A 22,833-nucleotide genomic window follows, 5' to 3' on the forward strand; every position below is an offset into this window, starting at 1 on the left:
CCATAAAATTATTTCATTGCTTCTCTATAACTGTAATCTTGCTACTGTTATGAATCGAAATGTAAATATCTGATATGCAGGATATCTGATATTTGATCCCCAAAGGGGTTATGACCCATAGCTTAAGAACTGCTGATTTAGACAAAGAAAGGGAAGCTGATAAAGCCGCAGCTTTGGGTAAACATTGGCCGGCCTGGATGGGTCAGCCGGAAGTGGGGGAGTGGGTGGGAGACCATTGTCTCAGAGCAGGAGGGTGAGGAGGAAGCCAGAAGTATGCCATCTTCATCTGCTTAGCTCCTAGTTCCTCAGCTCAGGTAGCCAGGCGAACAGCGAGAGCCTTCTCTCACTGAATGGTCTCACAGCGCCCACATCATAATATTTGAAGTAGGTTTATAATGTTTGGGGCTTCTTTGTGGCTATGCTGGGCTGCATGTGGCCTGTGGGCTGAATACTCGTAGGCAGGGTCCTGCAAGGCTTCTGAAGCACAGACCCTTGGGGCAGGGTGTCTGATTGCTCTGCCCCTGAACCGTGTGGGCTGCCCTGGCTAGTGCTTCCCCAGGAAGAGGAGCCGGTTTATCCGAGGCTACAGTGGTGTTCCAAGAAAGGCCCAGCCCCTTCTGGGAAGGAAGGGGGCCTAGAAGAGATGACACGTGCAGGCTTTGAGAGCAGCTGGGCTGAGCAGAGAGGTCAGGTGAGGGGAGCAGACACTGCCGGGAAGAACATATTGATTTCCTCCTTTTAAAGCTGGCCTGGAGTCATTCATAATGCGTTCTCTTGAGACCAACAATACCCATTCCCATCACTGTCAGGGAAATGGATCTGTAGCACTCTCCAGCAGAGAACAAACACTTTGCTGGCGACAGGCAAAGAGGGATTGGTCCTGTCCCCCAGTTACTTTCTGGAGGCCATGCTGGTGGTTTGCTGGAGGCAGAGAATGGCAAGATACCCTAGCTTAGCCGTTTGGAGGCACCATCTATGTGGGGCATGTTAACAAATACCACTGTACAGAGACCTGTGTGTTAGTTGAGGTAGCATAGGGGTACTACGGGAACCTGGAGGTGAGAGGGCTCAGGGGAGGTGGTAGTATGGGATTCCCAGAGCAAGAATGACCTTGCTCTTGAGTCGTCAAGGTGTAGGGATACTGTGCCAGCGCCTGGCCAAGGGAACTCTGGCAGGAAGCCAGTGGGAGTCTGGTGTGTCTGGATCCACAGAGTGAAGAGGCTGCAGAGTTCAGAGGCAGCTCTCTGGCCAGGCCAGGTGAACTTCAAACAGCCCTTGGAGAGACAAGAGGTGGAGCAGACCCCTGGCCAACACGGATATCTGGATATCTGCACTGGGCCTGGACAAAGGGACCCTCGCTGGGCCATTGCTTTGCCTCTTGTAGACTTGGCTTGAGGCTTTTGTGGCCCCTCTGAGAGAGGCTCCGGGGCCAGCGCCCTGGCCAGTCAGAGTGCCCTGAGGCTGTCAGCTGTCAGTCAGGAGCTGCTACACTAGGAAACTACGCAGAGTGTGCATCGTGATGTCTATTCATTCAGTCACTCATGTCTCTGCAGGACCATCAGTAGCAAGGCCTCTTGGGTAATAAGTCCATGGCTGGTATGGTGTTGGGTTTCCAGGGCTATGACAAATACCCACAGCCATCAAATTTAAAGGAGACGAAGTTGAGCTGGGATGATGACTCAGTTGGTAAAGTGTTTGCCTGGCAAGTGTGAAGACCAGAGTTCAGATCCCCAGCACTGATGCAAATGCTGGCCAGGCCTCTTGGCCTGCCTACAATCCTAATGCTCAGAGAGTAGGCACAGGGGGCATTTGCTGCTTTGTTTCTTTGGTGGAAACACCATGAGAGAAAGACTATAGCTGGGTCCGTGCTTCCAAAAGGAGACTTCATAACGGTGAGGGAGGCATGTCAGCAGGTGGCTGGAGACAGAAACAGAGAGATCAATCACATCTGTAACCACAAGCACCAAGCAGAGAGAGCAAACCAGAGGTGGGGTAAGACCACAAAGTCTGACCCCAGCGATGTGCAGCTTAAGGGTTCCAGAAGGTCCCAAAACAGCATCACCAACCGGGTCACTGGGTATTCAAATGTGTGAGCCTGTGGGAGACATTTCTCATTCAAACCACCGTATCCCTGGAGTAGGCTGGCTAGCCAGAGTATCATCAGTGGGCTCTGGCTTCAAGTGAGAGACCCAGCCTCAGTGAATACAGTGAGGGGTGACTGAAGGAGGCTCCCGATGTCAGTTTTGGGCCTTTACATGAACATACACATACATGTAAACATGCACATACACATGCACACATACATGAAAGACAAAAATGAAGGGAGTCTGAGGAATGATTTTGAAGTTCCTCTCACCTCTGCATGTATGTGAGCACACATACAAGCAAGAGTAATCCCTGCTGGCTCACAGCTTCAGACTTTTGGGTCCATGGGCACTTGGCCCTGTTGCTTTGAATGTGTGGGGAGGTACCCATCATGATGGGAACATGCAGTGGAGGGGTCTCCTGACCTCACAGCAGCAGCAATAGGAGGGTGAAGGGCCAGCATTCCAGCACTTCCCTCAAGAGAACAAAGACACAAAGATGCCTACCTTTGTCCCACAATGCCTCACTCATGTTTTCACCACCTCCCAGTATTGTCACAGGCTTGTGCCCACACTGTTGCATATGGACTTGTGGGGGATGACCCAGATGCAAATTATGGCTAGTGAACTCATGGCATTACAGTGGACTGGTCTCAGACAGACAGACAGACAGACACAGGGTTTAGAGCCAGGTAGGCCTAGAGTTCAGTCCCAGCCACTAGCGTGTGACCTTTAGAAAACAAGCTGAGATTTCTTAGCTTCAGCATTCTCTATGGCAGATGAGCCTAACTCTTAGCAAGAGGCTGTGGCTCTGAGGACACGTTAACTCTAAAGTACCAGTACTGGATCCCCATTCGGATGCTAGAAACTCAACCAAGATGTCTCCCCATTAATCCAGACACAAAAGACAGGCTGCACTTGGTGTCTACTGCCTCTTCTACACGACTTCCTACAACCCCTCCCCCCAGGTGCTATGTCAGCTCTGCTTTGTCTCTGAGTGCCCATCAAACACAGGTTGACATTTGACAGAGATTTCATCCTATCCCACACCTCCAGTTTTGCTCTACTTGGCTCTTGAGTCTCCTCCACGAATAGGACCCCTGACATGTAAAGGGGTGAAGGAAGGCTGAGGAGCGTATGGGTTACGGGTGCTAACACTTCATAACCACAGGAAGGAGGGTGAGCTGGACTGGGATGCAGCTCAGCTGGCCGAGCACAAATCCCTGGATGCTCCAGCACATTACAGACTGGGGCTGGGGCTTACACTTGTCCTCTCTGAAGCCCTTGGGATGTGGACAGGGGAGGATTAGGAGTTCAAAGTCATCTTTGGCTATATAGAAGGTTTGAGGCCAGCCTAGGGTACATGAGATCCCACCTCAAAAACATAAAAATGAAGGGGGATGTCTTAACAGATGCTTCTCAGAGCACTCCTCTGTCTGTAAGGGGTGGGAAGGAAGAGGCTGGCCTTGTAGTAAGACATCACTGGTTTGCTCAGCTGTTGGGGTGGGTATTGGAGGGTCTCTGTCTGCCCAGGAGGTGCTCTGAGTCTGGAGTGTGTGAGAGTTTCCTGGGAAGATATAGAACACATATGTCTCCTTGCCCCAGATTGTGAACCCATGACAAACCAAAGTAATGATTACACCAGAGTCCAAATTAGTGAAGCAATGAGTTTACTGGGGTTGCTTATGGAACCACGGATGACTCAAAGGCAGCCGCATCCTTGAAAAGCCCACACAATATGGGTGACCATTCACTAAAGCTGCAACCCCCCAGTTCTCCTCAGGACTTTGAAGCAGCTTGACAGGGTAGCTCTGCCAGTGGGTCTCCTCCCCCAGGCGTTGTTTACTCCTTCCAATACCTTGTGAGGTGTGGTTGGGGGTGTGGGTGGACTTGTAAGCCTTTTAAGTTTTCTCTTTCCCAGACATGGAGGTTGAGTCTCAAGAGTTTCTTTCCTTCCTCCCTTTTCTCCCTCCCTCCCTTCCTTTCTTTTCTTCTTTCCTCCCTTCCTTCTCTCCCTCCCTCTTTCTTACCTTCCTCCTTCCCTGAACATTTTAATTAGGAGAAAATTGCTGTACAGAGGGAAGGGCACAGGTCTCTCCATGAGAAGACTTTATAGTTATCTTGAATGCCAGACCCAGATGGCAACTTCCCAGGAAAACCGTGCTCTTTGGGACCTCCAGGTGGTTCTGTGAGGATGGCTCTACCCTTGCACAAACCTGGTGATGTGCAGGTCAGAGTGACCTGGAATTTTATTTTAGCTTTGTGACTTGGAATTTTATTACTGTTCATTTTCATTTTTATGGCATAATGAACATTTACATACTGTTTACTTATTAGTAATAAGTTTTAGCAATCCTGGGTATGGAACCCAGGGCTTTGTGCATGGTGGGTAGGTGCTCTACCACTGAGCCATAGCCCTAGCTTTATGAGTTGGGACACAGTGCCTATAGGAAGTTAGGAGCAGCTTGTCTTGGTCACACAGAGGGCAGTGTGCTCTGCTCTTCTCAGAGGAGCCTGGAGCTGTCTAAGGTGGCCCAGGTTGATCTGAGCTGACTTCATTGCCCTCGGGACTGTTTTGGCTGGTTACTGTTCCTAAGGCTCCTAGGTGGGCACAAGTGGCTCCAGAGGGAGGACACAGAGTTGTAGGCTGTCTCTAGTTCCCTCTGACCTTGGGCTCAGCATCCGTCTTGGCTTTTGTACTCTGGAAAAGAAGACTCCAGAAGGGACACAGTCAAGACTTTCAAGCAGGCAAGGAAGCAAAAATGTGTTCTTTAGAAAGAGTGAGCTGAGCAAAGAAACAAGCCCAGATCCTGGAGGGCACAGGGCTTATGCCACCCTCTCCCTGTGTCCCCTTGTCCCTCCAGGGACACTCCCAGGAAAGGGGCACCCTTTCCTCAGAATTCCCTTTCACCCAGAATTAATCTGTTTTAAGTAGATGTATAAGATGCAAGTGTGTGTACATGGATTTAAGTACTCTTAATGTTGAAAATTCACTAGGGGACAGGGTCTTCTTCTCTAAGACAGTGACTGAGGAAGACACTAATGTTGACCTCTGGCCTCCATCTACACATTAGACAAACATGTACATATGTGAACATGTACATACAAATATGTACACACACATGCCCCTTGCCCAAGAAGAGACAGGTAGAAATTTAAACAGTGGCTACCAGTGTGAATGAGAGTCAGACACAGGCACCTTCTGTGTGGAGACTCCTGAGCAGCCCCTATAATTGTGGGAGGATGGGGTTTGGAGTCTGCCCATTCCTGCCCCTTACTTAGGCTCATATCAGAACCCCTAGCCCCTGCTTTGTCTAAAGAAATCAGTATTTCCCAGAGCCAACCATAGGCTCCAAGTAGGCTTTTACTAATGGGGAAACATGCTCATTTGCCTAAATGAATCAAATCCATTTCTTTCCCATCCATATTTCATGGACTTCCTCTCTGTGTAATTTAATTATCATTGTTGTTAGTGTTAATGCCACAGTTGGAATAGCTTGGCTCCCCAGACCCCCAGTGCCTGGTACTTCAGTGAGGGGCTCTGGGGAGGCACTGAAAGAATAAAACCATCTCTATGGCAACAGGATGCTATAATATTTCCTGGTGATCTATTGCTGTAATCTTGAGGATTCTGAGTATATTGCCAGCATTAATAAATAAGTCTAAATAACACTCTGGTGAGACTGATATTATTCTATCCATTTTACCGATGAATAAACAACTCAGGAGGGCTAAATGCCAGGCCTGGAGGGAGGGGAAGAGCGATGGCAATGAGCCATGTGTGCTCTGTGTGACGGGGTCCCCACATCCCTGCTGGAGGGTCGGGGACAGGTGCCGGAGATTCTCGAGACAGGGATTTGAATGTGGAGAGCAAGAGATGGCAGGCAGCAGGTGCCCTCTGTGGTGGATGGGAGCTAGGGTACCCGGCACACTGGCTGGACTTCCCCTTCTACCGCCCCTTCCTCTCTCCAAGAGGGACCAGAGAGGCTAGCGGGGCTTCCAGCCTTAACTCAGCAGCCAACTGTTCCTCCCCAGCCTCCTCTTTCTTTCTAGGTAAGAGCTCTTTGGAGAGGGTTTTCTTCTGTGAAACTCAGTTCACCACAACATTCCTAACACCAGGGGCTAAATGAAAAGAAGAGAGGTTTCTGTCATCAGTTATCTGTTAACCTTCAAAAACTTCAATTTAATGTGGTGTGTGTGTGTGTGTGCACAACGCGCATGTGTGCGTGTGCACATGTGTGTACCTGTGCATGCATGCCTGTGGAGGCCAGAGGTGGGATTAGGATGTCTTTCTCAATCGCTCTCCTTATTTTAGAGTCAGTCTCTCACTGAACCTGGAACCTGCTATTTTGACTAGACTGACCAGTCAATGAGCCCAAGCCTGTCAATCACCATTCATACTTACCTCTGGCAACCAATTTCTCCTCCTCCTAAACCCACAAAAGAAGCCCTGGGTAGTAACCAGGGTCTTTCAAGCTGCAGGCTCGCTCAGGGCCCACTGCTCTTGCAGCCCATTTACAACTTAGTTTTGCTTTGCTTTTGAGTAAAACCTTTTGTTACTTTGCTATTTGTGTGTGCTCCCTCAGTTCTTTTGAACAAAACATCAAGAACCTGGAAACACCAGGTCCAGACAGAGATCTCTGGTAACATTCTGTAATACCTGAGAGCGTGCACCTGCCCTCTTTGGGATGTCACACCCATACTCTACCTCTGGGGAATGTGACCTGTGTTTTTCCCTCAGCATGAACGGACATCATGAGCACAGCAGTGTTTTCAAAATCTAACAAGTCCTCAAGGCTGGGGGTGGGCTTGGGCCTTTGCAGTGCCTTTGGATAGCTTAGGTATACCTCCCCCATCACAAAACAAAAGAGCTTTGTCTGAGGCAGCCCGGCATAGAAAGGATGATCAGGGGACACTCTGCCTGGGTGATAGAGGGGGGCTTGATAGGGGATTGGTGAGGACGTTGTGTTAAGTGAAGGTCACCCTGGGTAGTGTGGCGGGGGACGGTCAGGGACAGTGGACAGGTGAGGGTAACCCCGAAGGTCGTGATGAGTGAGATGAAGATTGTGGGGTAGCATGCCGGGGGTAGGAGGGCTAGTCAAGACAGTGGGGCAGGTGAAGGAAACCCTGGGTAGCAGGATCTACCATTATCTGAGGCAAACCCCGGGAAGCTCCCACTTCAGGAAGGAGCTGCTCAGAGAGGCTGCAGCTGCAGGCAGAGGCAAGCGTCCTGTCACTGTGTGCTGGTGGGGGGGGGGGGGAGAGCAGGACACACCTAGCCTAGTTCTGAGGGCTTTAGGGAAGAACTAGATCTGAGGAGAGAGAGATATGGAGTTAAGTCACCCTTCAGGAGACAGTTTTATCGGAGAGCTGGATGGAGCAGCATGGTCGGAGATGGGCAGCTTCAGTCTACCCAGTGGGAGAACTCTGTTCACTCAGCGGGAGCACTCAGTCCACCCAGTGGGAGCACTCAGTCCACCCAGTGGGAGCACTCTGTTCACCCAGCGGGAGCACTCTGTTCACCCAGCGGGAGCACTCTGTTCACCCAGCGGGAGCACTCAGTCTACCCAGCGGGAGCACTCTGTTCACCCAGCGGGAGCACTCTGTTCACTCAGCGGGAGCACTCAGTCCACCCAGCGGGAGCATGGCTTGTTCTTTGAAGGACCCTTGTGAGCTGCTGCTGCTGCTGCTGCTGCTGCTGCTGCTGCTGCTGCTGGTGGTGGTGGTGGTAGTGATACCATGAGGAACTAGGTTTAAGATTGGCTGATGTCACTTAACTAGATTAAGAGACACCGTATTTTCTCATATTTCTGGCTGAGGCAGATGTTTGAGAAGTCTCAAGGACATTTCTGAATGAAGGCTGGAGGAAGGCTGGATCTAGTCAGTAGATGGCATGACAGTTGTCACTTGCCCTGCTTGTAACCCTCTCTGTTTGGGGCTTTGGCATTGGAAAGGGCTTGTTGAAGGGAGAGAGCTCGGCTTCTGTGAGAGCTGTGTGGAGTGAGAGGCTGCATCTGGAGAGTCTGGCTTCTAATGGCTTCGTGGCTCCTTGTGCTTCTGGCTCTTGTGAAGACCTCATATCTCCAGAGCTGGGAGGAAGGCCCAGGGCTAGTGAGTCTGCAGAGGAAATGCCGCTGGGAGGTGGCCTGAGCAGGTGCCTTGTGCAGGGCCCCTGTGCCTGCCTGCATCTGAGCAGCTTTGCTGTGTCTTCCAATATCTCATGTCCTTATACAGCCCCCACCTGTGCCTCTAGAGGCCCCTCTACTGGCTTTTGACCTCCTCATGAATTGTGGCTTCTTTACCTCTGTTCTTCTCAGACACACACTAACCAATCGAAGCCCACCCTTGACCTAGCAGCCTCAGCTCTGGCCACTTTTCTGTGTATCAGGACCAACTGTTCTAGCTGCCTGCTGGGTACTTTTTTTAAAATCAAATTTAATTCCCTCTACATTTGTACCTCTTCCTGGGTACCCCTTCTTCCTCCCAGCCAGCAGCCTTACAACCTGCTAACCTGGCTGGAGGAAGCCTAGCTCATCCTGGGCTCCTGTACGTCCTAACCCACCCAACGCTAATGAAGTTCCCACTTCTCCTCTGGTACAGACTTCTTCCTCTGCTCATCTTCTGAGATCCAACTTTGGCTGTTTTCTTCTTCCCTTACCATGAAACTTATGGAAAGACAGGTCTCTTTTGTTGAAGAGACAACCCTGCATGTTTAACATTCCTGGTTCCCCTAGTGATTATCTGTGAGCACAAGGACCTTGTACCCCCTACACTGATCCTTCTCCAAAGACCATCCCATTATGTCATGCCCATGCCTCTTGTCCTCTCTTCCATTTATGCCTAGAGGCTGCTTGTTCCTTGTGATCGTTAGTTTAATTGTTAACATATTTCAGACTCCTTTGGGAAGGGCGACTCAGTGAGGTTCTAGTTCAGATGGGCCTATGGGCGTGTCTCTGGGGGATTGTTTGGATTAGGAAGAAGACCCAAACACTGTAGGTGGCACCACTGTAGGGATCCTGGATTTTAGACAAGTTGAACACGAGCATACCTTCATTAATTCATTACTCTCTGCTCTTGACTGTGGGTGTATGTGACCAAATGCTTCACGTTCCTGCTGCCCTAATGTCCCTTGAGTGACATAGAATCCAGCTGGAATTGTGAGGCATATAAAACTTGTTCTTCCGTGAGCTCCTTTTGCCAGCGTCGTTTATTACAATCACGGGAAAAGAAACGAATACACTTCTACTCCCAGGCCAGTGAGGAACTGCCCATTGGAGGCCTTCCCTGCACAGACACATATGAGCACACAGTGTGTCCAGTGAGGAACTGCCCATTGGAGGCCTTCCCTGCACAGACACATGTGAGCACACAGTGTGTCCATCCTGGGCAAAGGTTGTGTCTGCAATCATACAGAAACTGTGGAGAGAAGTCCTTGGCCAAGGGCCTGGCAACAATGAGTACTTGTTCTGGCCTCATCCTGGAATTCCTTCCAAGAACTAAATTATACCTCTCCCAGATTCATATTGGAAGCCTTACCTCATAGTGTGTTAGCACCGAGAGGCTAAGCCTTAGGGAAGTGATTACAGCTAGATGAAGTCTGGAGGGTGGGGTCCCACAGTGGGATTAGCACTTTTGTGAGGCACGTGTTCATGCACTGACGTGCACGGACGAGGTAAGGGGGTAACTCTCCACCTTCCTACTCTGCTTTCTATGGCTGTGATAAAACACTGACAAAATAAAAACAAAACAACCCCTCCAAATCCAGCTTGGGGAGGAAAGGGTTTATTTTGTTTACAGGTTAGGGTCCACCACCAAAGGTAGCCAGGATGGGAGCTCAAGGCTGGACCTGGAGGCAAAAGGACTGAAGCAGAGACCATGGACACTGCTTACTGGCTTGCTCTCCATGGCTTGTTCTGCCAGCTTACTTTAATTTTTTCTTTCTTTCTTTCTTTCTTTCTTTCTTTCTTTCTTTCTTTCTTTCTTTCTTTCTTTCTTTCTTTTGTTTATTAGTTTAAAAAATATATTTAAACATATAATCACATCACTTTCTGAAGGGGACTCCCTTCCTGACCCTGGATTAGGCACAAACCACACCAAAGGCCTGTTTTCACAGAGAGATCCTTTATTACACAGGGAAGAAAAGTTCAAGTGGCTGCTTTCTGACTCAGGGAGGAGGCCTTCGTTTCCTCGCAGCTGTCGTTCCTAAGAAGAGAAGGGGGGGTCTGTGTCAGGGTGGGCTAGCTATCCATAAGGTGCAATAAGTGGCACCCCACGGTGGTGGGAACCAACAGCTGTCCCATGGGACTTTAGAGCCACTCAGCAGGAGGAAAGCCATGCCTGGAACTTGAAACCTAGCCAACTTCCTGAGGCGAGTGAGGTCATGATCTTGGAAGAGAATCCACTACCGCCATTTTGCTAGACCAGCGTAATTCCTTACCATTTCCTATATCTTATCCTTACATCCACAGATAAGTGTAGCTCTCATCCCCCATCACAGAAGCTTCTCTCAGAGCAAATGGAAAGCATTACAGAAAACCACAAGCAAACACAGTGCAAAGGTCAGTGGGTCATGGAGAGGTCAGGCCCTATGGCTAAGCGTACAGCTCCTGCATCTGTGGGTCAGGGTACATCTCAGAAGAGAACGTGGAAAGAGTCTTAAGAGCCAGAATACCAGGAAGCCTGCTGTGAAGCAGTCTCCCCTATAAATGGCTGCATAAACAAATCCTGAACAATGACAATATCAATAGACATGCTAATTCAGAAACGGGGAAAATCTCACGGGGTCCCACCCTTAGACAAAGAACTACAGACAATTAATGACTGTTGAGAGAGGGAGGATTAACCTCTCCCAGGGATGAGCCCTCTGTTGGCTCCTGAAACCATAAAAACACAAACAAAGGAAAAATGGACGTAGAAAGTTATAATTGTGCATACATACACATACATGAACAATGATAATAACAGTAAAAATGGCTGTCAAATTTATCAGTTTGAGAGTGAGGGTGGAGGACGTGGGGGTAGTGAAGGGCTAAGGGGAAAGTGAAGGGACTAGCCCACTAGAGCATGTGGCTCTGAAGGGACACTGGCCCACTAGAGCATGTGGCTCTGAAGGACACTGGCCCACTAGAGCATGTGGCTCTGAAGGACACTGGCCCACTAGAGCACGTGGCTCTGAAGGGACACTGGCCCACTAGAGCACGTGGCTCTGAAGGGACACTGGCCCACTAGAGCACGTGGCTCTGAAGGGACACTGGCCCACTAGAGCACGTGGCTCTAAAGGACACTGGCCCACTAGAGCACGTGGCTCTGAAGGACACTGGCCCACTAGAGCACTTGGCTCTGGCAAACCTTGCCCTTCTCTCCCATTCCCTCTGCCTTTCTAAAAGCCATTTGATTACATTTCTAAAGCTAGCCCCCAAGGTCTAGTCCCTTATTTGGTTACTTCTTCCTCCTGAGGCTGACCACCAAAGTCCAAAGACTTCTCTGTGTCACATAACTGACATGCCCAATTAAAATGAAACACCTTATCCTAACCCAGGGTTTCCCCCTTTGCCTTTATAAACTGCCATTTGCCTGTGTGCCACGTCTGTCTTCTCTGTCCTGAGGTGGTCCTTTGTCCCTCCAAGACAAATATCCCTGCTCCTTTTCTTTTCCCCCTTCCCTTCTCTACTGCACCCGAGCTCACTCTGACACAGACCTCCCTGCTTCCTCTTCTTAGGAATGACAACCGTGAGGTCATTTGCTGCTGTTTATCTGCCCGAGTCAAGAAAGCAGCCACTTTAACTCCCCCCACCCCCGTTTAATAAAGGATCTTTCTGTGAACACAGGTGTTTGGGTGTGGTTTGTGCCTAATCCGGGTTGTTGCTGCGCTTCATAGGCAGCACAGTGAGGAAGGACTATTGATTGATTCCATGTCCTGGCAGCTTGCCTGGTACTTTCTGGTACTATGGAAGTTAGACAGAATGGAGGAGGCTTCCAGGTGAGATCTGCTTGAATCATCTCAGTTCTGTGTCGGCTTGTGTGATGTCTTCAGCAAATGGCATGACTTCGTTCAACATACATAACCACCATGTCCAAAGAGTGCAGGGTCCCTGTTGTGAGTGAACTGCAAAACAACTGAGCAAGACCAGATGTCACGAGAAGGTGGGAGGAGATGCGTTAATTAGTTAACAACTTTCTTTACCACTAGAGTTTTGCTCACCTAGATAAAACTTGCATCTCTTTGGGGATTGTAACCCGGGAGACACCTTTCAAACAAGTTTCAGGCTTTATAGACTGGTGGCTGATTTCCCAGTGTTACAGCAGGTGTGTGTGTGTGTATGTGTGTGGGCACTTTAGGTATATATATCTTTTGTCAAGCATTGTGGTTGGGGCAGCAAAGGTCATGCTGTCTTGCGGGGAAAGGACTGGGAAGTCTCAGGAAGCGTGGGGATTGGTCTCTCAAACTTAACAGTTACAAACAATCATCAATTTCCTTCCTGAGGTGGTTTACCCAGCCTGCAAGGTCAGCATATACTGGGTGTGTATAGGCAGACAGTTCAGGTTAAAAGGTCACCAGTGCATGGCCTGGCCCTGCATTAACAAGGCCTCTTTGCTCTAAGTGTCCTAAATCAAGGTTCCTCCATGGTGATTTCCTTCCCTGAAAGATTCCTGGATGTTTACGAGAACTGGGGTACTGCCCTGATTACAGATGGAGATCAAGTCACTGCATTTGTCCTTAGTGCCCCGCTGGTTCTCCGCTCCTGTTAGGAATTCTCTGCATAGACAGTGTGTGTGTGTGTGTGTGTGTGTGTGTGTGTGTGTGTGTGTATAGAATCATCCAGATGTTCTGTTTGTAAATACTGGACTCTCATTGTCCCAGAAAGAATGGACGCAAGCAACATGGGACGCAGGACTCAGCCTCTGGAAGACAGAAATCGTAGTATAGGTGTGCCAACACCAAGAAGTCAGACATTACTTGTTTAACCACTCAACCATGTGATTGGTAGCATATTGTTATAAATATGAGCACAGAAGAAAGTCAGATAGCTCAGGGTTAGGGAGAGCGGGTTTAGTTAGTAAGATACTTGCCCATCACTTTGTTTTTTAGATACAGTCTTACTCTGTAACCCAGGCTGTCCTGGAACTTGCTTTGTAGACCAGGCTGGACTCAACTCACAGAGATCTGCCTACCTCTGCCTCCCAAGTGCTGGGATTAAAGGTGTGCACCACCACCGCCTGGCTCTGCTTGCTGTCGTGAATGAGGATACTGGAAAGTAGCCTTGCTGGCAGAGGCGGATTGACTGTGGGGAGTTTAGAACACTGCCTGTTCAGAGCCCAGGTACATTTTCTATTCAGCTGTGTGTAGCCTCCTGAAGAACCACCCCTAGTCCACCTCCGTAACTGATAGCCTTTGGGATGCAGCTTAACTAAACTCTACTCTCTGGCAATCAAGGTGCCAAGAACGCTATCATGCGGCATCTTGAGCAGCTGTTCTCAGCCTTCCTAATGCTGCAACCCTTTACCACGGTTCCTCATGCTGTGGGGACCCCAACCATAAAATGAAATTGTTACTTTATAGCTGTAATTTTACTACTGTTATGAACAGTAATGTTAACATCTGATATGCAGGATATCTGATATGTGGCCCCAAAGGGGTCTTGACCCACTGGTTGAGAACTGCTGACCAAGGGCCTGTAGCTGAGACTCCTCCAACTGGCTGGAAACCACCTCCCTGACGCTTCCACCAATACATTTTTCAAATGCCTGGGTTTATAATTTTCTTTGATCTTTCACTATAAAACTCCACAAAACTGCTTCCAGATTGGACCATGAGGCCTGGGGTAATCTAAATCCATGTTCCCAGGTCACAGTCACTCAAACTTGGCTCCAGAATGAACTATTTCTTACGCCTTTTGAAGTGAGAGCTGTTTTTACATGGACACTATGCAAGCATGACGAGCTAAATGTGGACTCCAGACCCGCGGAAAAGTCAGGGTGGCGAGATGGACCCGTGGGTAAATGATTGTTGTTTAAACCTGATGACCTGAGTTATATTCCCCAGAACCCACATAAATGTGGGGAAGATAGCTTACTCCACAAAGCTGTCTCCTGACTTACACACACACACACACACACACACACACACACACACACACACACACCTACCACTACTGTTACAGCTAAATTTTTTTCATCTTTCTTTTTATTTAATCCTCGTGTCTTTCACATCTTGTATCTCGACCCCATTCATTTCCCATCTCTGTGTATCCACCTTTGCAGCGCTCCCCACCCAATAAAATTTAAGAGAAAAAAGAAAAGAAAAAAAAGAGGGGAAAATCTCACCATGGAAGCTGCAGTGTGACACAGTGAGTGCCACAGGAAACCTTCTGTCCAGGTATCTTTCTCCATCTGTAGCTCCAGCGTGAGTGGAGCAGGACAGGCAGACCTCTGGAGGCCACTGGTGTAAGAAACATTAAATAGGAGTCTTTTCTAAGAAATGCTGTAAAACTTGTGTTTATGGTAAGGAATTAAATCTTTTCATCTCCCCCACCTTGTAAGACTTTTATGCAAATGTTTTAACGGCCTACCTCCTCAGTAAAACCTCTGTTTACACAAAGGTCCTACTGCATCCTGTGATTAAGTGGCTGACCTCTTCCCCTTCATTTCCTCTGGCCAGTTCCTTCAGGACTAGACAATCAAGTAAGACTGTGAGGTCGGACCCCAGCCAATGGGGGAAACACAGTTACCACCTGAGTTAGAATAAAAACCAGGTGCATTCAGTCTCTGAGTGTTGTGCTCTTTGGAGCACACTCTTGATCAGGAGCAAGTTCTGCCCCTCCAGTCACTTCCATTGGACTGGGGGTCTCTTTCTCTGTGACTCTCAACTTATTTCTAACCTTGGCCGGCCAGTCTAGCTGAATTAGTAAGTTCCAGATGAGACTCTGTCTCACAAAACTAAATGAAACAACAACAACAACAAAAATACCAAAGGGTTGAGAGGAACTGAAGAAGACACCTGATGTCAGACAATCTCTGACCTCTACACACACATGAGCATGCTCACCTGCATGTACACAAACACTCACATGCACACACACACACACACACACACACACACACACACGCACGCACACACTCTCGCACACAGCAAGGGGAAAACGAAAGGGCAAACAGAAGGTGAAGTGGCATTTCTGATCAGTTGGCAAAGGCACATCTGTACCAAGTGCCCCATGAGACCTCCCCTGTGTCCCTGAACTCTGCTTCATCTTGGATTCATCTGGTCCTGGCCACTCGCTTGCTCCTTTGCTCATGATGCTCAGGATGGCTCCTGGATGACCCCTGACTGTGAGACCCCTGCCATGGGTCTAGAGCCCAGTCACTGAGAGCCTCTCACAAGGTCATAGACCTATCCTGTGGGAGCAGCTTCACTCCAAAGTCTGGCCTAGAAGCCATGCAGAGTACAGCACAGCTCTAGGGACAAGGAATGGAAAAGTGGGCTCTCTGAAATGGCTACTGCTTGTTCCCAGAGGGCTTCCAGGAAAACTGTCAGGAAGGCACAGGGATGTACCTAGATGGAGTCCATGGAGTGAAGGGAGAGATCAAGGGCCCTATAAAATACCGGAGCAGGCATGTTTGATGGACTGCTAGCCTTAGGTTTCTGCCACCCAGCATGCATTCCTTTATTTTCCCCTCTCCTCCACTGTTACCAAGTGCCATTGGTAGCAGTGCTGTTGGCGTATTCTGTTATTTCCAGCCATTCAGTTCTTTATTCCTGCCGGGGAATGAACTCTGCAGTCCTCTGGACAGCTAACATCATCACCTACATTACACGGGGACGGGAACTATTCCAGTGGCTGTGAAATACAGACACGGTAGTGTTCTTAGACCAGATCACGGCCAACCACCAGGGCCAGCGAACCTACTGTGGCCTTGCTCCAGCAGTCTGTGCTCTTTGGCTGACTCCCACTTGGTCCGGACTGTCTTGTTTTCCTTCCCTTTCTTCCCTGGCTCATTCTTTTCCCCTTCATTCTTGTTCATCAGAGCTTAACCTGAGGCTCTGGCTTTTAGGGAACTTATTCTAGGAACTTGGGAGAATAGCAAGGCACCCAACAGGAGCACAGCTCTACCTTCATGGAGCACTGAACAGAAGGATGTCCCTAACTCTTGTGGAACGTTTGCTTTCCAGGTAATGGCCAGCTAGGAAAACAGAGACTGCATAAGTCAACTAGCCACATGTAGTGTGAGAAAATAGTGTGTCCTATGAACAACTAAAATAATTATTAGGGAACGGAATGCAGGAATGAAGAAAGGAGCTTTATAGAGGGTGGTCTAAAGAGACCTTGACATGGGCTGGTCTTTGTATTCAGGCCAGAAGAAAGTCAGGGTAAGCCGTGTGGACGCCTGTGTGCTCCATGCGTGGGAAGAGCACGTCCAGAGGGGAAAGCAGGGCCATGCTGGGATCCAGCCATGTATCATTGTGCCCAGCTTTTTTACATAGGTTCTTGGGGACGAGACTCAGGTCAACAGGCATAGATGGCAAGTACTTCATCCCCTGAGCCATCCCCTCATTGTGATTTTTCTTGAATATATATTCCGAGACACAAATGCCTGCATGTCTTTGGGCTGTATAACTAGAAGTAGCATTTTTTTTTGGTTATAAGAAAAGCAAATGCCAAGCCCAATGAAAGTTACTATTTTATAAGCCTATTAAAATATAATAGATATTTTAAAAAGGAAACTTGAATGGAGGTATCCTCTATGGACAGATAATGCTCCTTATAGAAGCCATGGGTTATTAAGTAAAAATATTAATGCCAGATATGGCTCCCTACAAGTTTTCAGCCAGGGAAGTCACAGAGTTCCCCCAAATAATTTGGCTATTGCCATTATTCTCAGTTGCTCACTGGAAATTGATGGTAAAGACCCCTGTTGCTGAAGACACTGAACACTTGGTCACATGACGAATCAAGCTGAGGCTTAGCTGGAACTTAGGTAGGCAGGGAAGACAGAACTGAGTGCTGGGAGAAGGAAAAAGCTGGAGAGACACCATGGAGCCACCAGAGACAGAGGCTGGGAATTTTACCCGGTAAGCCACTGCCACGTGGTGATATCCAGATTAATAGAAATGGGTTAAATTAATGTAAGAGTTATCCAATAAGAAGCTAGAGCTATTGGGTCAAGCAGTGTTTTAATTAATACAGTTTTGTGTGGTTATTTTGGGGCTAAGCTAGTTGAGCGGCTGTGACGAACAAGCAGGCCCTCCTCCTACATTTGGCCTTAATGTCCTCTATAATGTCCTCAAAGACTCTGGGAACATCACAGGAGAGAAGGTGTGTAGGGCCCATGGGTCTACCCCTGCTCCTGGGGTTCATTTTTAGAATAGTTTCTGGCCAGCCAGTGTTTCCTGTTTGTTCCTGCACTCCCTCGGACCCCCTGGTGATTAGATATAGGGCACTGTTGACTCCTTGGGCATGGTAATTTCCCACCTGCTTGGGGGGGGGTATTCCATTGTGCAGCAGCTAGGTATTTAAGGTTTTTCCTAAGACTGAATAAATGGCATTTGGCTGATCTCCTTTCGAATGACCCAGGTCTCTTGTGTGTTCTTTCAATCTCCAGGCCCTTGCCCGGCTCATGTACTATGGTACAATGACTCGAGAACTGTACAGAGAGAGTAACGCAGGTGCAGGCGTTACAAAGGTGGAAGGAGTGTAAGGGCCAGAAGATGGGGAGACGTGCAGCAAGTAGACATCTTCTGGACGTGACTCAGCTGCTGCCCTCATGAACTCAGTTCCTTTGTGGTTGTCCGCACAAGACCAACACAAGGTTGAGCCTTTCGACAACTCATCCCTGATAGAGCAGGGGCCCATGGGACTATTGGCTGTTCCTGGTCGCTGCAGCTGCAGTCATTTTCTTCAGTCGTGTAACCACAGATACACCGCCCGTGCGCCAATAAATAGCCTTCCACCTACACTCTGACATGAAACTTTAATTCAACCCAGTGGACTACAGACAAGAAGAAGTGCAGGTAGGTGGACAACCTCCTGAGAGGAAGGGTTCTGGTGGGAGTGGGAGGAGGATGAGATGGGGAACTGGGAGCAAAATGACTAAAATTCACTATGTAAATATATGAAATGAAATCAACAATAAAACATTTGAGAGGTGAAGCAAGTGTTCGGCTTTATCAGATGAGGCCCAGCAGTTTTTCAGAGTTGTGCTAATTTCTGCTTCCTTGGGCACAGGAGAATTCCTGTGACAGCATGGTGTTTATGGAAATGGTATTATTAGAATTTTCAAGTTTGCCTGTGCGGTGAGCATGTGAAGGTATTCTATTGAGGTTTGCGATTTGTGTTATTCTGTTTTGATAATGATGTATGCCTTATTATCTCAATACTAACTGTTAAGAGATATTAATAATGATAACACGAAGCTGGTTCTAAGATTTTAAAGATTGATAATAACTGGAAGAAAAAAAGGAGAGTGCTATTGAGGGGAGTAGAAATGAGCTGCCTTTTCATTTTACACTGGAAGAATAAATGGACGCTGCGCATAGCCCGAGTCTTGTATCACGGAAATGCAAATTAAGTCAAAAGGGCCTTGAAGGAGTTACAGGGATCCATGGCTCATAGCTTTGGAGACGATGGATGTGGTGTTACAGCATGGGTGTTGGTATTGCAATCTGTTTAGTGTGTATGTGTGTGTTCTCAAGCCTTCACGTGAATGCACGTTTCTTTGTGTCTGCGATCTGTGTTCTCATGCTTGCGTGCGAGCGCAGTCCTGTGTGTGCATTTGTTTGCTTGTGTCTTAAGGCCAGAGGTCAGTCTTGAGTGCCACTCCTCAAGACTAATCCACCTGATGTTTTGAGAGTATCTCTCAACGGCCTGGAGGTTGTCTAGTAGGCTAGGCTGGCTGGTCAGCGGGCCCCAGGGGTCCACGTATCTCTGCCTCTGTAGTTCTGGCATTACTGGGTACACCACCATGCTTAGCTTTTCCAAGTGGGTTCCAGGGATCAAACTCAGGTCACCAAGCTTGCATGGCAAACACTTTACTCGCTCAGCCGTCTCTCATTCCTGTTACAGCTGTTTTAATTCCTTAATCTTAGTACCATAGTTATGTGCAATTTCCCTCTTGGTTTGTGTGGATAGGTTGTCTCCATCACTTACCAGAGTGGGAACAATGAGCAGAGGGTTGGCAGTGAGTAGCTCCAGGTCCATAGGCACAAAGAGCTCCCTCCGAGGACTCCTGAGGGCTCCTCCTTTCCTTAGTGAACTCTACCAGCCCCACTTCTCTGCCCTAAAAACAGCATTCTAGGATAACAACAGGCTCTGGACTGACACTAGCTTCTTCTACTGTGTTTGTGAATATAATAAAATTTTCAAAGAAATTAGGAAAGAGTGGAAAATGAGCACATAGCTCAGTGTTATTGCTTGTTTGTCAACTATCCCCAACAGACCCATGGATTTAAACACTCGGTCTCCAGCTGGTGGAGCTGTTTGGGGAGAGTCAGGCCGGACTGGCATTGATGGACAGCTGAAGTTAGACCTTTGAGGGGATAGTCCCATCTTCTAGCTTCCAATCCTGTCTCTGCTATCTGATTGGCACTATGCTAGAAGGGATAACACACCTGTCACCATGGACTAACCTGTTCCCATGACCATAGCTTCTTCATCACCATGCAGGAGTGTGTCCCCTGAACTGTGAGCCAAAATGAACCCCATTCCTTAAGTTGCTGTTTTGGGGCATTTGGTCACAATGGAATGAAAGTAAAGGTCTAGGTGCCTAAGATGTCCATGAGGACATGGGAACTCTAAGTGATGGAGTTAGCAGGATGACTTAAGAGCTAGCATGACAAATGTTGTGCCCTTCAGGTTGAGAGTCATGCCTTTTCCAGTGCAGACAGGACATCTGCAAAAGCCTTTCTCTCACTAGGCAACAAAGAAGAAAAAACTTGCAGCGAAATTCCTCCAAATGAAATTACTCCAATTGCACAGGTCATTGCTTTGACCCAGGGCAGTGAAAATGGAGGTTAGCACCAGGAGAGAGGAAGAACCTCCCTCCGTATGAAAACTGCCACAACACACTCCAGCTATTTCTTAAATGACTGTTGAGTCAAAGAGAAAATTGGAAATGCAATGGCTAAATAACCAAAGAAACACAATGTGAAGACCCTGCATGTCAAGACATAGGAGGCATACCAGATTACAGTGAAGCAAATTCAGGCCGCTGTGTGGTTTGCAATTTTTAGTGGATATAAACAGAAACATTGTAATTCGGGGTAAAAAGCAGGATAGAGTGAAATTCAGAAAAGCAGGACAAATTAATATAAAAGGGACATATTAGTGAATTAAATTCCACAACAAAAAATAAGTACCAGAACAGGTCCTTTGGTCAACTCCAACAAATGAGATAAACTATTATTGTCTCCAGGGTGTTTCTTCAGGTTACAAATGATGGATGGCATTGCTGGCAGGATGACCCTGTGGGAGGACCCAGGGCTACGGTCACGAGACTCCAATCCTCAAACTTTCAAAACAAAACAACAACAGCAAAACCTCTTCCAGAACTCAAGGGAGTAGAGCGCCATTGACTCAGGGATAAACTGGGATTCACTATAATCTACCCTCAAGGCTAAGGGATCTACGCCAAAGAGGAGGCAGAAAGCTTGTAAAAGCCAGAGGGTGTGGACCACTTCAAGGAAACAGCGTCTTCCAGACACAGCAGGTCTGATGCACATATGAACTCACAGAGAATTGTTACAGCACACACAAGACCTGCACAGGTTTAAAGCAGACAAAATCCCAGAACTGAGAGAGGAAGTGAAGAGAAGCCCCACCTCTAACCAAGAAGCTACTTGCAATTGATATCTGCTGGGAGAGAAAATCTGTTTATTTGCCATGAAGTGACATTGAGTATATAAACCACACACTAGGGCAGCCCCCCCCACCCTCTCAGCTTGAGTAGTTGGCCAATACCCCATGTTTGTTTTTTTTTTCTTCCTCTGTATGTGTGTTTGCCTATGCTTGTTACTGTTTTATTTTGTTTTGTTATTTTCATTTTTGTCTTTTCTTTTGTTTTAGTTGGTCTGTTTTGATTTTCATTTGAAAAATTTTTCTTGTCTTTTTTTGAAATAGAATATGAAGTTTGCTGGGTAGGGAAATGGAAAGGATCTGGGAAAACTTAGGGAATGGGAAAGAATATAATCAAAATATATTTTATGAAAAATTTTGAGATAAAAATTTAAATATCATAATAGAAAAAAATCTGTAAACCTATGGGAATGACTAAGTAAAAATGACAAGTTTAATGTATGACAAACTGAAGCCCCCAAAGTATTGCCCCTTCATGGTGGAGGGAAAGGACAAAGCCCAGGGGACACATGAAGGGAGGTGGATGTGGGGATTTCCTTAGAAAGTTCTTGTAGGGAAGCTTGTTAAGACTCAGGATGTTACGAAGGAAGTGAAACAGTAGGCTGTGGGGAGGCAGCCGCTCTGCTTTTCAGGGAAACCGGAAGTAAACAACTTAAAAGCTTCAGAAATTCCTGGAAACTGACCAGATTCACTAGCCTTATGCCCCCCACCCTAGTATATAGCAACACTAAGGTCTTCTGAGAGACACCCTCAGACAAGATATGTGGAAGAAGCAGAGAACAGAGCCTCCTGGAAGTGGCAGAGGCAGCTGGACTACATGAAAAGGCTCAGACCGACCAGCTGAGCTCCCTGAAAAGGACACACTCCAGCCTGTTGAACTGCCCTTAGAATGTGCTGTCCACTCTAGGTTTCCAGAGTTTATGAGCTGTCACTCACAATGGGATGGGCTTTGGTGATGCTATTGTCTTTGAGTCATTTCTGCTCCTATAAGTGACTCCTCCTGTATTGTGGTTGTTTTGATGAGACTGTCCCCAGTAAGCGCTGGCATTTGAAATCTTAGTCCCCAGATGGTGGTGCTATTTTGGGGAAAACTTAGAAGGTGGGGCTTTGTTGAAGGAAATATGTCACTGGAGGCAGGCTTTGAGAGTGTAAAGACTTGTAATCTCATCATTTCTGCTTCCTGCTTGCAGTGCCAGATGTGAGCCCTCAACTTCTGGCTCTCATAGCTCTGACTATACATCACAATGATGGACTCTGCTTCTCTAAACCATCAGTCCAAATAAACTCTTCAAAGACTAAATTCCATGCGCATGGCATTTTATCACAACAATAGTAGACTAACTAGAGAGAAGTTGGTGCCAAGGAGTGGGTCATGGCTGTAACAGGCCTGACCATGTGCTTTTGGGGAGAAATGTGAAGACTTTGGACTAGAAAAATGATTGAAAGCTGTAATTCAAATAATAGCCCATTGTACAAGGGCCTTGGTGGTGCAGAGACAGCAGTGCCAAGAGCGGTGCAGACTGTGAAGGCCCAGCTCAAGAGCTTCTATAAGGGAGCAATATTAGCAATAGGACAGAGTCTGTTCCTGTGATATTTTGGCAAAAAAAAAAAAAATGTGATTGCTTTCTGCTCATGTCCTAAGAACTTTTCTGAGGCTAAATTTAAAAGTAATGGACTCAATTAGTTGACAGTGGGGATATCAAAACAGCCTAATACCGTGTTGTGAGGTTATATCAGTAAACATCCTTATGATGTAAATGGAAAAAAATGAAATAGAAGGAGGACGGCATGATGACTCCTAAAGTGTGGAGAAGATTTTTATTATAGATAGAAGGGAGAAAGCAGGCAGAGGGAAGAGTCCAGGCTGAACATGGGTGGCAGACTAAACCCGACCATGAGAGAAG

The 22,833-nt window shown here is 47.6% G+C and overlaps 1 long non-coding RNA gene across 1 annotated transcript in view; it reads left to right on the plus strand.

Annotated features, from left to right (window-relative positions):
* LOC126496889 (uncharacterized) overlaps positions 1 to 22,833 on the plus strand; it is a 319,257-nt gene that overhangs the window by 10,447 nt on the left and 285,977 nt on the right. The window contains exon 2 of the long non-coding RNA XR_007590482.1: positions 17,682 to 18,090. This is a non-coding gene — a long non-coding RNA (uncharacterized lncRNA). The remainder of the gene's footprint in view (positions 1 to 17,681; positions 18,091 to 22,833) is intronic.

This window comes from Alexandromys fortis, unplaced genomic scaffold (assembly GCF_014885135.2).
Source record: "Alexandromys fortis isolate MF-2015 unplaced genomic scaffold, M_Fortis_MF-2015_v1.1 scaffold_20, whole genome shotgun sequence".
Lineage (NCBI taxonomy): Eukaryota > Metazoa > Chordata > Mammalia > Rodentia > Cricetidae > Alexandromys > Alexandromys fortis.